Below are 17,093 nucleotides of genomic sequence, written 5' to 3' on the forward strand. Positions count from 1 at the left end.
TGTGTACCATGGACGGGAGGAAGGGTATGACAACTGAAGACGAGATGGTATAAATCTGTGCATGAGAGAGAGCAATTTACTTTGAAAGAATTCCCAGGATGAGTTGATGTCAGAGGCGGTAGAGATGGGAGACCAGTCCAGATGATTGATGGCTGCTTGAAGACCGTGCCAGTTGGCCTGAGTGAAATGCCAGACTCGTCGACGCTGAGGAGGCTCTCTGAGAATGGTCAGAGAGATGTCCACTTTGACAAGCACATGATCAGATGAGCCGATTGGAGCAGAAGAAGAGCAGCAGACATTTTCAGGGAAGTTTGTCATAACCAAATCCAGAAGAGAAGATGCTCCGTTGACTGAGATCCGGGTCGGGAAATTGACAGATTGTGTCAGTCCCAGTGAGTCGCAGAGTCTTAAGGGTCTTTTGGTTATTTAAAGGTCTTTGGGGTATTTTGGTTCTTCGGGGTATTTAAGACCATTTTGTTTCTTAATGGTGTTTTGGGTCTTAATGGTGTTTTGGGTCTTCATAGTCTTTTGGATCTTCAAGGTATTTTGGGTCTTTAGAGTGTTTTGGGTCTTCGGGGCCATTTGGGGCTTCAGGGTCTTTTGGATCCTCTGAGCTTTTAAGGGTATTTTGGGTCTTTGGGGTTTTAGGGGCTTTTGGGTCTTCATGGTCTTTTGGTTCCTCTGAGTCTTTAAGGATATTTTGGGTCTTCGGGGTGTTTTGGGGTCTTTTGGGTCTCCGGGGTCATGTGGATCTTCAGGGTCTTTTGGATCCTCTTGGCCTTTAAGGGCATTTTGGGTCTTTGGGATGTTTTGGGTCTTTGGGATGTTTTCGGTCTTTGGGGTATTTTGGGTCTTTGTGGTCTACAGGGTGTTTTCCGTCATCAGGCTGTTTTGGGTCTTCAGGGTATTTTGGGTCTTCGGGGTCTTTGGGTCATTGGGTTTTTTTGGGGGTCTTTGGGATCTTTTGGGTCTTCGGGGTGTTTTGGGACTTCGGGGTCTTTGCGGTGTTTTGGGTCTTCGGGGTGTTTTGGGTCTTCGGGGTATTTTGGGTCTTCAGGGTGTTTTGTGTCTTTGGGGTTTTTGGGGTCTTCATGGCCATTTGGGTCTTCAGGGTCTTTTGGATCCTCAGGGTATTTTGGGTCTTTGGGGTCTTTGGGGTATTTTGGATCTTTGGGGGTCTTGGTGGGCTTAAGGGTCTTGGGGACTTAAAGGGTCGTCAAAGGTCTGAGGGGTCTCAGCAATCTAAACGTAATTAAGAGTTCACGGACTGCGGTTTGGGTGTTAATTTTATTTGAAGAAGAAGAAGACGTTTTGGTCCATATAAACATAACCATATTATACGTTTGCTCTATTATAATAAGACCAGTGGAGTCACCCGTGGGAATCCCACGGGTATGGACGTGTGTGACATTTGGACATCTTCATTTAGATGCTGCACATTCTGTTTTACAAAATGGTTTCTGGCAATTTATCACATCCACAAATGATGTAATCTACACAATGTATTTACTTCTGATAACATGTGAATGCATGTGCGTGCACATGAGAAATACAGTTTGAAATGTGTCATTACACCTAATGTAAAATGTGACTTTAAAAGCTCAAATCCTCTCCCTCTCCCTCCCCTTTCCCATCCCTCCCACATCACGCACACTGCACCGGGAAGTGGATCACCCACAGGGGAGTGGGTCACACATGGGGCAGTGGGTCACACACACACACAGGGGAGTGGGTCACACACACACACAGGGGAGTGGGTCACAGACACACACGAGGGAGTGGGTCACAGACACACACGGGGGAGTGGGTCACAGACACACACGGGGGAGTGGGTCACACACATGGGGGTGGGGGGGGTGGGTCACACACACATATGGGGGAGAGTTGGTCACACACACGGGGGAGAGTGGGTCACACACATGGGGGAGAGTTCACGGGAATTTTAAATATATTCAGCTGAGAATTTTTCATATATCTCGGCATTTTCCCGTCTGTGGCGATACGTGAACGAAGCTCTGCCCCTCTCCCCACATTGTTGACTTTTTATTGTGACTACGTCTAAATTAAACATTTCATCGTGATGACTGTCATCAATAGTCCGGCAGATATGTGAAGAATTGTGGTAGAATTGTGCCTTTGATGATACAAGCATGAAACTTGGCACACAGTTAGGGCATACCCTTACAGTGAAATTTGGATGTAGGGGCATTCCAGATTTCTCCTTGGCCCAAAATGGCGGCCATTTTACAAAATGGCGGCTAAGAAGGACATATTTACCTATTATTTCAGACTTGTCATTTGTGCTGCTTTGAAACACAATGTAATGAGCATATTATAAATTGTCATGTACATGCTATGCAATACCTTCATACTGGGTTCAAAATTGGAATCTACGGTGGCCTATAAGGGGCAGAACAAATGGTTTACCATTGCAATAGACAGGACTGGTCTAGCGGTTTAATTATTTAACTTTGCATGACTATCTGATTTCTCCTGGGTGTAATTTTGGTTCAATACCTTTATATGAACAACTTTGATGTAGCTTTATGAACTTTCCTATCATAGACTAGGTGACTATAAGGAACAATGCAAGGCTAGTGAAAAGTTACGAAAGCGAATTACTATATTTATGATAATAATGTATGTATTTCTTTTTCAGATGATAACTCGACTGCACTGCACCTTCGCTCATTGACTGTAGTAGCTACCTAGATTTGGTTCCCAATTTGTATATTGATTGGATGGTGGTGGTGGATAATGCTTAATTGACAATGGCCAACAAAAATTTCAAGCTATTAGACCCCCAAAGCCCTAGTACATCTGGAACAAACATGCCTTATCTGACAGATTGGGAGAAGTGTGTGTTATGTCAGGAGGTCACCGATGAGGCCCTTGCCTGTCCAGCTGATTCCAAGCGAACCACAGGGTCCGGATACCAAACTCTTGCAGATTATCTCCTCACCTTCAGCCAGATGGGCTGCCTGCCAAAATCTCTAGAACTGTCCCGCCTGGACGATGGTGAAGGTATCCAGTCAACCTTCCAGAGCCACAAGGCTAAGTGGCATGATTCATGCAGACTGAAATACAACAAAACTGAACTGCATCGGGCACAAAAAAGAGAAACGTCTAGTGAAGAAACCGCAAGTGTCTCAAGAAAGTACACCCGTCACAGAGTACATGTAGACCACACACAGCCACAGCCTGAAAAGTGTTTCTTTTGTGACAAACCAGCGGGTACTAATTCTCTGCGAAAAGCTTCCACCTTCGACCTCGATAAACATGTCAGGACAGCTGCCCTGAAACTAGGAGATCAGGCACTTCTTGCTAAACTGAGTGCAGGTGACCTTATAGCACAAGATGCACAGTACCACGTGAAGTGTCTGGTGTCACTTTATAACAAAGCAAGGGCCACAAGCACAACACTGAATGAACAAGATGATATCAATCACGGTATAGCACTTGGAGAGCTAGTGTCCTACATCGATGATGCCCGCACAGATGCTCTTGTGACACCAGTGTTCAAGCTGGTGGACCTAGCAAGACTATACACCACCAGGCTGGAACAGCTTGGAACAGTCTTGACCAGGCGTGTCCACTCCACCAAACTCAAAGATCGAATCATGACATATTTTCCAGACCTAGAGGAGCACATGTCCGGTCGAGATATTCTGCTTGCTTTCAACCAGGATGTTGGCTCAGCCCTTCAGAAGGCATGTGATCACGACACTGACAGTGATGGAGTTTGTCTTGCTAGAGCCGCAAATATAGTTCGTAGACATGTTGAAAATGAACTCAACATTTAGTGGTTCATTTGAAGCCCACTGCCAAGAACATTCGGTACCTAATTCGCTTGTATCACTAGTTTCTATGATCTTGAATGGTCCTAACATCCAAGAGCAGTCAAGCCACTCGTCGGTATCAACACCTACTCTCACAATCTCACAACTCCTTATGTTCAACAGTTACTCACGCCGCAGAGAGAGTAGCAGTACTACCACGTCCACGAGGCACAGTCACAATCGGGAGACTCCCCTGCCTGTGTACCTGGGCACCCTTATCCACACAAAGACTCGAAAAAGAGACCTGGTTGATACTATGTTCAACCTGGGTCTCTCGATCTCCTATGACAGGGTGCTTAGCATCTCCACGGACTTGGGGAACAGAATCTGCCGTTTCTTCCAAAATGAGGGTACAGTTTGCCCCCCCTGAGCTAAAAAGTGACCTCTTCACAACTGGGGCAGTGGATAACATTGATCATAACCCCAGTTCAACAAGTGCCCACGACTCCTTCCATGGCACTGGCATTTCACTTTTCCAGCACCCAAATAGCGATAGCCGTGGAGTTCAACGGGTAAACCCAGATGACACATCAACAACAGATGCACACCTGCCACAGTCATACACCCATCGTACCTCCTGTTGTTCTGGGTAAATGTGACCCACCTGTACCCAAGCTAGCGGGTCCCAACAAAAGCAACTGCCAACTCATCCCTGAAGCAATGCAGATTGAGTACAGGTAACTGATTATTGTGTTTGAACTGTGGACAGTTATATGTGTACCTAAATAACCAAGACTTGTTAACTTGTGTGGACTTGTTTGTTCTTAATTGTGTTCATTATCTTGCATTTTGACCGGTGGCTGGAGCAGATGGAGAAGACAGTGCTATCTGACACACCACTTAAGGGAGACGAGACAGTATCATGGGCTGGATACCATGCCAGCAAGCAGTCTATTCCAGAAGAACCAGAGTGTAGTGTGGCCTTAACTTCATTGCTGCCTCTCTTCTATGACCAGGCAAAATCTGTGGCAATGATTCGTCACTCCATGGATGTCATCAAGAAAGCAATCGATATTCTGAATCCAGGTCAGTTCGAGGCCACAACAGAAAAAAGAATTAGGAAAACTGAACTAAAACACCATGAACAGACAAAGCACACGCAGGTAGCCTTTGCTCGAGATGTGAGAGCACTCACCCGTGTCATAGGAGAGATGGGGAACCCATTCTGTGACGACAGCAAAGATCTCTTGGTGCTAGACAGCAGAGACCTGGCAGACCCAGCAGTCATCAACACCCTTTACCAGATCGAGAAGCTGGGAAAAGAACAGTATGACACATATGTGAACGAGAGGCTTGTACATCAGACAAAGCCTATCACTGACCCAATAAAAAGAAACAATCTCCCTCTCTTCAGCCGACCCCCAGTCAGAGAGAAGTCAAGAACAGAGTTGAAGGTGGTATCTCTGAAGAATGACTGCGTTCTGTTCTCCAGGCTGTTTATTGCATCCCAGACACGGAATGGAGATCTTGATGAATTCTTTGCACATGAAAACCAAGCTTGTCCCCCTGCATTGTCACAAATGGGCAAAATCCGGCTTGGAACCAAGTCTGATCTGGTTGGGTGCTTAGAAGATCTGATCACCTCACGGGAAAATGATGATGTAAGCCCCCCTGTTGAAGTCATGATCCTGGATGGAGCAGCCATCGTGAACATGCTGGCACCTCGTAATGCGAAGACCTTCTCTGAGTATGCATCACTAGTATTCTTGCCATACATCACATCTCAGATACAAAATAAGAGCAGGGTTGATATTATCTGGGATGAATATTTCCCAGACAGTTTGAAAGCCGACACCAGGAAGACGAGGGGTAAAGGCACCAGGAGACGAGTTGAGCCATCTAGTTCCATCCCTCGAAACTGGCAGGCCTTCCTTCGCATAGACGAGAACAAGGTGGAGTTGTTTGACTTTCTAGCAACGAGGATAGCAAACATTGAGACTGACAAGCAAATCGTCACCACAAACCACAAAGAAGTTTTTTGTACACAGCCACGAGATGTTACTGGTCTTTCCCCGTGTAGTCACGAGGAGGCAGATACAAGGATACTACTCCATGTCCAAGATGCAGTCAGACAGGGCTATACCAAGGTGTCAATCCGCACAGTGGACACATATGTTTTGATCCTTGCAGTGGCAGCAACTGGATATCTTGACATCGATGAACTATGGGTTGCTTTTGGCACAGGGAAGAATTTCAGGCACTTGGCAGCTCACGAGATGGCTGTGGCACTGGGACCAAACAAGTGCCGAGGGTTGCCATTCTTCCACGCCTTCACTGGGTGTGACACCGTGTCCTGCTTCGGCGGAAGGGGGAAGAAAACAGCATGGGAAACATGGAAAGCCTATGATGAGGTCACCTCAGCTTTCTGCGCACTGGCTGCCACACCAACCATTTCAACTGCAAATGACAACATGGATCCACTGGAGCGTTTTGTTGTTCTGCTCTACGATCGAACAAGCAGCCAGGAACATGTTAACGATGCCCGCAAGCATCTCTTCACCCAGACTGGTAGATCAATAGAGGCTATCCCACCAACGCAAGAAGCCCTCAGACAACACATCAAGAGAGCTGCCTACCAAGCCGGCTTTTGTTGGGGCCAGATGATGATTTGCGCACCTGAGCTCCCATCGCCAAGTGAATGGGGTTGGAAACAGAGTAATAACGGCTGGGGGATATATTGGACAACCCTCACAGAGGCAACTGAGGCATGCCGACAATTGATTAGATGTGGATGCAAGAAGGGTTGCAGGAAACAGTGCAAGTGTGTTAAGGCCGCACTCCAGTGCTCAGCTCTGTGTCACTGTGCAGGGGAGTGCACACGATAGTATACAGGAGGAATAACACACCTGTTACATATACACAAACATGTGGAAGACTGTTTTGTAGACTGTTTTATAGTGAAAGTCACTTCCACAGCGTTAATGTGGCATTTTCACTTCATTTCCATTGTGTTTCTGGAGTTTGCTCAAAATAGCTCAAAAAGTAATTATTTTTGTAAAGAATAAGGACCAAATAAATGTTATGTGAGTTTGTTGACATTTAATTATGATCTTACAACCTGTTTACGTGAAAAAAACATCATAGGTGTGCTTGAGCAATAAGTAAATCTAGTTTTATAGACATCGGTACTGTGTATCTTATTATCCGTAAACGGCCATTTTTAAAATGGCCGCCATTTTGTCCCTAGGAAAAGATTTGAATGCCCCTATATCCAAAAATCTTCCTAGTAGTATGCTCTATCAGTGTTCAAAATTTCATGCTTGTATCACCAAAAGCACAATTTTTTCACATATCTGCTGGGCTACAAATGGAAAAGTCCGCCGCAAAGTTTAAATATATCTCGGCATTTTCCCGTCTGTGTTATTTGGGCGGTGCCGCAAATTTTTAATATATCTCAGCATTTTCCCATCTGTTATTTTAGGCGGTGTATGATGTATCGTGCCGCAAATTTCTAAAATGTCTCAGCAATTTCCCATCTATGCATGAATTTTCTCAATTATTGCTGAAACTGAGTCTAAAACCATTGATAAAAATGAAATCAGATGGTGAATTAGAGTCGAGATAAAGCCGTGAAAGAATCTCAATGGACTTTATGTTACAGGCCTTCGAAAATGCATTTTGTTCTATAAACGGTAACTTTAATTGAATTTCCTTCCCGTTTTTTGCAACCGCGTCTAAAACCATGTTAGCGACTGTGAAAAATGAAATGAGATATCGAATTAGAGTTGAAATAAAATTGAGAGAGAGCAAGTCACCGCGGGCCTTTACAAAAGAGGCCTCAAAGCTATGCAAGGAAACAAAATGGTGGTGATTTTATTTTTGAAGACCCATCCAGAATGGGTGGAGCTATTCCCCCAACGGAGGAGGCCACACCCATGGACAGAATCACCTACGGAGAATATTATATCGATATGAGTTGCCTTACAAGGAACTTCAACAAAGGAGGGGGCCATTAAGCCCATCAAAGCCTGTGATACGATTGCCAACATATGGTTGTTTGTCCGTGCTCTGTCATATTAAATGCTGGGCGTCGAGCAAGGAAGCAGCATGTACCATTTTATGAAAATTTTGTACGACTCGACCTAGGTTTGAAACTTCGACCTCCCAGACTCAGAGCAGATGCCGTTTATTAACAAGTAGGGGTATGCGGCGTTGCTCCGGGGGCAATGACTGAGAAGGGGGGGGGGGGGGGAGTGGAGATCCGGCGAGGTGGGGGGGGGAGGCGCAATAGAACCACTTGGGTGGGGGTGGGGGCAGCAGCTGAGCCAGGGAGGGAGATGCAGCAGAACCAGACAAACGACCGTTGAACTCCACAATCCTGAGGGGGCGGCATGTGGGGTTCAAACCCCACTTGTGGGGTCACAGAGTGGGGTCACAGAGTCTTTCCACCCAAATACAAACAAGACCAAAAGTCTAACAATGGCATAGCCGGGCTTGTTAAATACTATAAATCACAAACACATATGATTAGATTTTTAAACAGTTGCTAATGGTGTTTACGACATTAAACAAAGAAATTTGGAGAAATCCCGACGTCCATGAGGTAAGTTTTACTTACAGAACTGAGGGAAGATTTACTGTAATCTATATACCCCACAAGGGTTGGAGGTGTGCTCATTTACTAAGCAGCTAGCTAGCGCTTGCCAGGCCAGCCATTCCTGAAGGGTTTTGAATGGAGTGCTTGCTCGAATGCTTAAACCACTTGGCGATTTCTCCACAAGAAACTTGGTAAATGAACACACACCCAATGTTCTTGAGACACGACCATAGATCGACTGTAATCTATATACCCCAGAGGAATGACCCTTCCTGCAACTCCCATAGTGAGCGGGTGTAGGCCTACTAGTAAATAAAAATGTTGGTCGGAGGACTCAGCCGCCATAATGACATCATAGACGTAATGACATAAAGGACACAAAACTGCCGCAACTTTAATATGCAGAAAATGATATATTTTAACTTCCAGTAAGTTTGCAGTCACTACGAAGGGATTAGTGTTACGATTAGAATTACTATATTATTTACGTTACGTTATCATTATTGCGAAAAAGATATTACTATTTAAAAAAACCGAGGCGAATTCCTTACTTCCTCGGTTATTAACAACTAGCTGAGGTACCCGGCTTCGCCCGGGTTGAATAAGAATAAGACAAATATATGATGAAAAGAACATGTATATCTTAGAGCAATATCACAGTACATTTCCTACATGACGTTTTGTCAATTGTCAATTTCTCAAAACATCTTGGTATACAACATTTCTGGTTTTCTTACTTGGTGCCAAGACATAAAGATTGCTTGGTTTTCCAACCCTCGAGCAGCCCACGTACAGCTGGCCATGGGAAGTACCCGGCATTGCCGGGCGGGGGAAGGGAGGGGAGGAGGAAGGGGAGGGGAACGGGGGGGGAGGGGAGGAGAGGGTGGGGAGGGGAGAATAGGGGGGGAGGTGAGAAGAGGGGGGGAGGGGAGAAGAGGAGGGAGGGGGAGGAGGGGAGAAGAGGAGGGAGGGGGAGGAGGAGAGGGGAGGGGGGGAGGTGAGGGGGAGGGGGAGTGGAGGGGGAGGGGGGGAGGTGAGGGGGAGGGGGAGGGGAGGGGGGAGTGGAGGGGAAGGGGTGAGGGGGGGAGGGGAGGGGGGGAGGGGTGAGGGGGGGGAGGGGAGGGGGGAGGGGAGGGGGGAGGGGGGGGGAGGGGAGGGGGGAGGGGAGGGGGGAGGGGGGGGGAGGGGAGGGGGGAGGGGGGAGGGGGAGGGGAGGGGGAGGGGAGGGGAGGGGAGGGGGAGGGGAGGGGGAGGGGGGGGAGGGGAGGGGGGAGGGGGAGGGGAGGGGAGGGGGAGGGGGGAGGGGGGGGAACGGCTAGCTTGGCAAGCAATAGCAGGCTTTTTACTTTTATTTTTACCTCAATGAGGGCTATATATATAGTCCATGCTTAGAGCCTTCAAGTTCAACATAAGGTTTTTTTATGAAAAATAATGCAGATGTATAACAATCCACCAATGCAAGTTCAGAAATGAATGCAGATCCTTTACTTTGCGATACAAACGCAATTCCCACCATTTCCACTCACGATCGAGGCCTCCACAGTGACCGCGCCTCTTCTTCCTCCTACAACTTCGTCTCACTTCTTTCACTCAAAATGCACGAAATTCTGCCGCATGAAATTATGTAGAGGCCTCGTCAGGGGGATATAAGGTAGATAAGGAAGGCGTTGTAACAGAAGAATCAAAATAAAAGTGGAAGAACATAAGGAAATGGGAGCTATTCTGGACCCACAGCCAAACCCGACAAACCATTGCAATACACCCTGAACGTCTAGTGCCGTCACAAACTACACCATGGAATTGCAGCTGGCGTGGTTTTTTTAAACCATTGATTTTAAAATAAAACGTAGCATAAAACCACCGGGATTTTATGCTGATTCCGAATCTGTGTCTAAAACTTTTCTCCGATGTGTAGTTCTTGAGTTATAAGCGGACATCCAGACAGACACACACACACACACAGAGACACTCCTCCTTTTTTATAGAGATAGTGCCAAACACCGCTCATCATTGATCATGAACCATACACCACTTCAATCCATTAAATTTCCATTCACGACATTGGGATTAAAGTGTTATGGTTATATTTACTATATTATTATTATTATCACGAAAATGATACTACTGAAACGATACACTACTGTATTAACAAACCTGGGCTTAATTTGTCCGAAGCGGGTGTGACTCACTTTTTGGTCGAAGTCAACGTGTGGCCCTGAATGGATTTCTCTCATCTCCCCTGCCTGTTCTGGCTGGAGTTCCTCAAGGTAGTGTTCTGGGCCCTGTGCTTTTTCTGGTCTTCATCAATGATCTCTCCGACTCTCTGGAAAATCCTCTCTATCTCATTGCTGATGACCAATCTCTGCCGCTCCATTCCTCATCCCTCAGATCGGCAGTCTGCAGCCTCCTCACTCTCTGCAGACCTGGACAAAATCACAGACTGGTCAAACAAGTGGAACATGTCTTTCAATCCTGACAAATCTCGCACTCTTACTATGTCTCTCCGAAAAGACCGACTGGAAAACCCTCCCATCTACTTTCTCAACAATCCTCTACAAGAAGTTCTGTCGCTCAAGCTTTTGGGTCTCACTATCTGCCATGATCTTTCTTGGGAAAACAACATTTCCAAGCTGGCCTCCAAAGCCAGTCGCCGACTGGGCATCCTCCGTCGTGCGAAATCCTTCCTTGGCACACCTGAGCTCCTCACCACATACAAGGCTTTCATCCGCAGCTCAATGGAATACTGTTCCCCCCTCTGGGCCGGTGCTCCTGCCTCACACCTAGCGCCGCTTCACGCTGTTGAAACCAAAGCTTTCAGAATCATTGGATTCTCCTGCGATGAAGCTAACTCCGAGGGCCTTTCACTCACTCACCGCAGGCAGGTTGGTGGTCTTTATGTCTTCTACCGAATCCTCTCCGGCTTTTCTCCCCCAGCTGTCTCTGTGCTCTGTCCCCCAAATATTCCTACAGGTCGCAAAAGATCTGCCAGCAACCCTCTTATGGTTAAACTGCCAAAATCTAGGCTCTCTGCTCACCTTCACTCTTTCATTCCCCTTTTCTCCCGCCTCTAGAACAAACTCCCCCACTCCCTTCAATCCCACTCCTCCCTCCAGGTCTTTAAAACGGCTGTTCACCACCATCTCTTATCTTCCCCCATCCAAAACCTTTATCTTTTCTACCCCCGCTAATTCACCCCAGATCCACTTTTTTGAAATTCCAACTTCTTTCCTGGAAGTCCTTGCAGTGTCGATATGTTTTATACCTCTCCCACCTACCCCCAAGCCCTCTCCCTCCCACAGTTCTCTCGATGTCCCTGCTCTCAAATGTTGTGTTTGTGTCCTTCCCCTTCTCTCCCCATCTTGTCTACCGCTCCCCTTATTTTGTGTTTTATGTCTCGGTTTGACTTTTTGTGTGCTTAATGTTAGTTCATTCACGAGTCTCGATCTTGTATACAAAAAAAGAAAAGATAATAAAAAATAAAAAAGCGGTCCGAAGGTGAAGCATAATGCCTAAGGCCTATGCGTATTGTATTGTTGGAAGAGACATAACGCCGATTCTTTCTATATTTGATGGTCATTTTAACAATCGGTCTGTTTATGTTTCACACTGAATGAAATACGTTACGGTAGAGCATGGCGATTGTGATATATGACAGGTTCGACGATATGTTTGGCTTGAACGAAATTGGAATTAAAATGGCGGAGTGTGGAGAGTCAGCCGCCGTACTGCCATAATGACATCAGACGTAATCACATCACCCTGTCATGTGACGATATCCTCAGCTCTGATTGGTATAAGTTTGAGGGGACGTACATACATACGGACGGACAAACACTGTTCTCGACTGCTTAGCCCTATGAGCTATGCCGTAAAAACCTTGGGATAATGTAATGCATCACTCCACAGGACCTGGACATAGAAAACTTAAATAAAAACACTTGTTATCAAAGAACGTTTTAAGCTTCAGAAAAAGACAACAACACAATAAAGTCACTCACAAAAAAAACATATTTTTCTTTATAACAAACCCTTTCAAAATACACATCTCAGCCAAGCAATGGAATTTTCACACAAGTCCCACACTTCCGAACCGGGGAAGAAATGAAATGGTGCCCCATGGCAACCACCCTGTCCGAGAGGGAGGATGCCACCTGGATTGGCGCACCCACCGGGACATCCAGCACACCTCATTGGGCCTTCACAAGAGTCCAAAAATGGCATCACGCCACCTCCAAAGCATGTCTAGGTTGTGTGGGGTGGGGCGCACTGACTGCAGGAAATGTTTGAACAAAGTCTCCCCCACCCCCACCAGAGCATTTTGAAGGAGACTCTTCCCTTTCTCCAACATCCACAACCATTAATCCTGTGTGCCATCGGGTTGGCCAGAGGGAAGTCCCCGGTCCATCTCGCACGAACCGGGCAGGACAACTCCCTCACGAACACACACCAATAACACATGACCACTCCGGAGTGTCCTCTTTTTTTAAAATTCTGTTAAAATATGGTAACCCTACTTTCGCACCCTGGCTGGGTACACGTGTGTATCTGGGTACACCTGGCTACACGTGTGCACATTAGTGGTGCACTGGAGCCATTGTCTGCAGATGGGAGGCTTTGTCGAATGGATGAAAAGTTCTGGACGGGGAAACATGAAATTGCAGAATAAGGATGTGGCAGGGGTTAAAGGTTTAGCTTCGATGAGAATGAAGCAGGGCAAGGGGCTCACCTTAGAGGGGAGGCATCTCGATGGGACATCACAGTTCTCACACAAATCTTGCAATTTTAGGCTCGGAGATGTGAGGTGGAGAGGGTAGGTGACTCGGGTTGACCGTTGGGAGGCGGCGGGAACAGGTGGTGTCGAGGCCTCACCCACAAACTGCCACAATATAATTTTGAATTCAATTTAGCGATATCATCATTAGCCATGGTCATAAAAAAACCAAGTAGCCTATGTTCACCAGGATGTCCAATTTGATATATGTGTCAAGTTTGGTGGCAATTGGCCCAGTAGTTTGGGCATGATTGGTGTTTCACATAGACGGACAGACAGATCGACAGACACACCGAATAAGCAATTGGTTTCTATCCGCCATCTGAACAGTTTATGATCATCTTTTTATCATCGAGAAACAGATTATTTAAATTGCATGTTATATTTTAAACACAAATCGGAAAATTAATCTGTAATTTAGCAGTACTTCGTCTCTGGCTTCGTCCCGACCGCACATGCGCAGAGAATGGGTGAGATAATATTTTTACTTTCTCTGCCTGGCAGTCAAACAAAATTGAAAATCATTCCCAACAGGAAACTTAATGTTTTTAAGGTACATTTATAAAGTACATGACTTTTTATAAAGGACACAAACAGCAGGCACGAATAACTAATGTGCCGTGTTAGATAGGGTGAAGTAATAGACACTACGTAAAACCCAAAATACATTTATTTATACACCTTTAAACCTTTATTTAAATTGAATTGTGTACTTTAAGACTACATCTCATTACCGATGGAAACAAGAATCACCTTCATAATACTTCCAATAATCATGCTATATATTGATATAGAGCATGAGAGGGCATGGCGTGGCATGTGAGAGGATGCATAGCGAGTGAAGAAGAGGCTGCTGATATGGCTATGTACTATGCTGGGGTGTGTTCAGTTATCAGGTTTCTTGTGGAGCCCTCACCAAGTGGCAATGCATTCAATGAAGCACTCCATTTGAAACCATTGGTAAGGAACAGCTGGCTTGACAAGTGCTAGCTAGTTGCTTGGTAACTCAACGCACTCCTGACTGACACTGTGTTCTATGACCCGCCTTTAGAGGCCATTTTCCCGCAGAGCAGGGATTGGCCTTTTTTCCTTTTTTGGGCACCGTGGTCCCTTTTTGAAGCAATGTTTTATGGCCTTCCTGTTCTGATGGTCTGATGCCAACCCTGTTAGTCGCCTCTTGTGACACACAGGGAATTACCATTGAGAAGTGGTACTCAATTTGCCGACGTCGGAAGGATGACAGGCTGAGTCGACCCACCTGGCGTTAATTCAGTGATTGACCGGGATTGGAACCCAGGATCCTAGGATCCCAAGCCGGCACCCTAACCGCTAAGCCAACACCAGGCTTCTGTGAACTGTGTTCTCTGGTGTTCAATAAACCCTCCATCTCCTAAATTGCGGTTCAACGTCATCTTATTAGAGTGTGTAAGGGTGGTTGGTGTATAAGACTGCTTCAGTGGCACGGAACTTCCGGATTTTTAAAATCGATTTTTAAAATCGTTATTCTATTAAAATTGTAGTACAGGGCCTTGCCGTTTGTGAGTTTCCCTTTCATGGATTCACTCTATCGAAATGAATTTATTGAGGCAAGGTTTGTGGATTGCAGTCAATGCGCTCGAATAATCGCGTGTCGGCGAACTATCTTCCACATTTATTCACCTTGTTAATATGGGCCATAACCCCCCTCAAAATAATCAACAAAATAACCCCCCTCAAAGCTGCCAACATCATCACCACCATAATCTCCATCAACTCGTCTTTAGCGTCGCCATCATCACATCACCATTGCATTATTGGATGCAGTTTATCATCCATATAATAATAGCGTAAGGACTCGACTTTGTTATCCCTTTTACGCCGCACCCAGTGACCCGATGCCCATGGCACTAATGGATTTACAATCTACGAACCGCGCTCTTTGTTTATGACGTACAGACATACTCGAAAAATCTGAATTAGCTGACGTTGGGGCCCAAAAGCATCCGATTAACTGCCGATACGACGCCATCTTACGACGCCATCGTATTGGCGTCTGCTGGGCGAAGGCGAAGCAAGCCGTCCGCTGATTGGACAGGCGAGGCGAAAGCAAGCCGTCCACTAAGTGGACAATCCAGAGCATGCATTTGTGCCGGTGTCGGCGATCGTTGTTCATATACGCACTCTTCATTCTCATCTTTCTTCCTAACTCTTACTCGGACAAGCAAATCCCCTATGCCATCCATAATGGTACACTCTATCCATACACCACATCCTCCCTTCCGTGGATGTTCCACGGGTTTCGGCTAGTCATTATTAATTCAGATAAGTTTCATGATCTTAACTCAAGAAAATATATGTTAATACCTCCGCCACCAAAGGTGGATGAAGGTTATGTTTTCACCCCTGTCTGTCTGTTTGTTTGTCCGTTTGTGAACAAAATACTTAAAAAGTTGTGGACGGATTCGGACGAAATTTGGCAGAGATGTAGCGTGTGTGACAAAGCCGAAATGATTAGATTTTGGTGATGATTCGGATCCGGCTACTAGAATGTTTTAAGTGATTCTTCACCATGGGGAGATAGGGTCAAAAACGATACATAGCAGGATATCTCAAAAGGTTGTGGACGGATTTGGACGAAACTTGTTGGACAGGTTTGTGTGTGTGACAAGGACGAAATAATTAGATTTTGGTGAAGATTCGGATCCGGCTACTAGAATGTTTTAAGTGATTCTTCACCATTGGGAGATAGGGCCAAAAACGATACATAGCAGGATATCTCAAAAGGTTGTGGACGGATTCGGACGAAATTTGGCAGAGATGTAGCGTGTGTGACAAAGCCGAAATGATTAGATTTTGGTGAAGATTCGGATCCGGCTAGTAGAATGTTTTAAGTGATTCTTCACCATGGGGAGATAGGACCAAAAACGATACATAGCAGGATATCTCAAAAGGTTGTGGACGGATTTGGACGAAACTTGTTGGACCGGTTGGGTGTGTTACAAGGAAGAATTGCTTCGATTTTGGTGAAGATCTGGATCCAGGTCCAGCTTGAAAAATTTTTAAGTGATTCTTCACCATTGAGTGATATGGCCAACCAGACGGAGGTTATTAGACATTAGACATGCCATTGTTATGACATGACATCATAGTTATTAGACATGACATCATAGCTCTCTACTGAGTGCCGTTCTAGTTAATACAGAAAAATAACGTTTTATTTTATGTTCTTAACTTTTATTCGTGAAAACAAATAACAGAAAAACAATGTACAAACATGTTAATTAAGGGTACAGTTTGGACAAATTTTAAAGTAGAAGTCCCTAATCCTATTTTCCACATTATCCCCCAACTTTGTGCATTTGCGATTCGCTGGGATTTTCAAGAACGTAACACCTGCGAACGGCAAGGCCCTCTTGTGTATACTTAAACACTGTGTGGGGAGTTCTATGAACTCTCTAGTTATTAATAATATAAGTGTTGTGATTTAATTATCCTAAAAAGAGTATTTAAATGCAGATATTATTATTTTTATTATTCACATCCAATGTTGTTTGCCATGAGCTCTGTGTGTCAGTAACATTTCCCTTCATTAATCTTGCTCGGTGCTGATCTGTATGACTCAGACGGACAGATGCGACCGTTAACTTGAGCTGATTCATTTTCCACCGTTTGCTCATGTCTTCTGCCACTATCAACTATTTAATGCTCATTTACTCCACTAAACTTCCCTTCACTCACCATCTGCAATCAGTTATAATCCTTGTAATCGTTTCTTGTTTTCGAGAGAAAAAATCCTTTTGTTTTGAATGTTTTTGTTTCAAAACTGCCCCTCACGCTTGTTTTTATAACTGGTATTCATAAAATCCAAGCACGCAACTGTCTGTCACATCATTCTTATACCTGAATATAATTTATTTTCAGAAGAATGATGATTGTTTCAGAAGTTAGGAATGATGCGACGACACTA

The 17,093-nt window shown here is 45.3% G+C and overlaps 1 protein-coding gene across 1 annotated transcript in view; it reads left to right on the forward strand.

Annotated features, from left to right (window-relative positions):
* LOC137425150 (uncharacterized) overlaps window positions 1-17,093 on the forward strand; it is a 510,298-nt gene that overhangs the window by 481,362 nt on the left and 11,843 nt on the right. The window lies entirely within an intron of this gene.

This window comes from Myxine glutinosa, chromosome 4, assembly GCF_964187855.1.
Source record: "Myxine glutinosa chromosome 4, kmMyxGlut1.1, whole genome shotgun sequence".
NCBI classification, from domain to species: Eukaryota; Metazoa; Chordata; class Myxini; order Myxiniformes; family Myxinidae; genus Myxine; species Myxine glutinosa.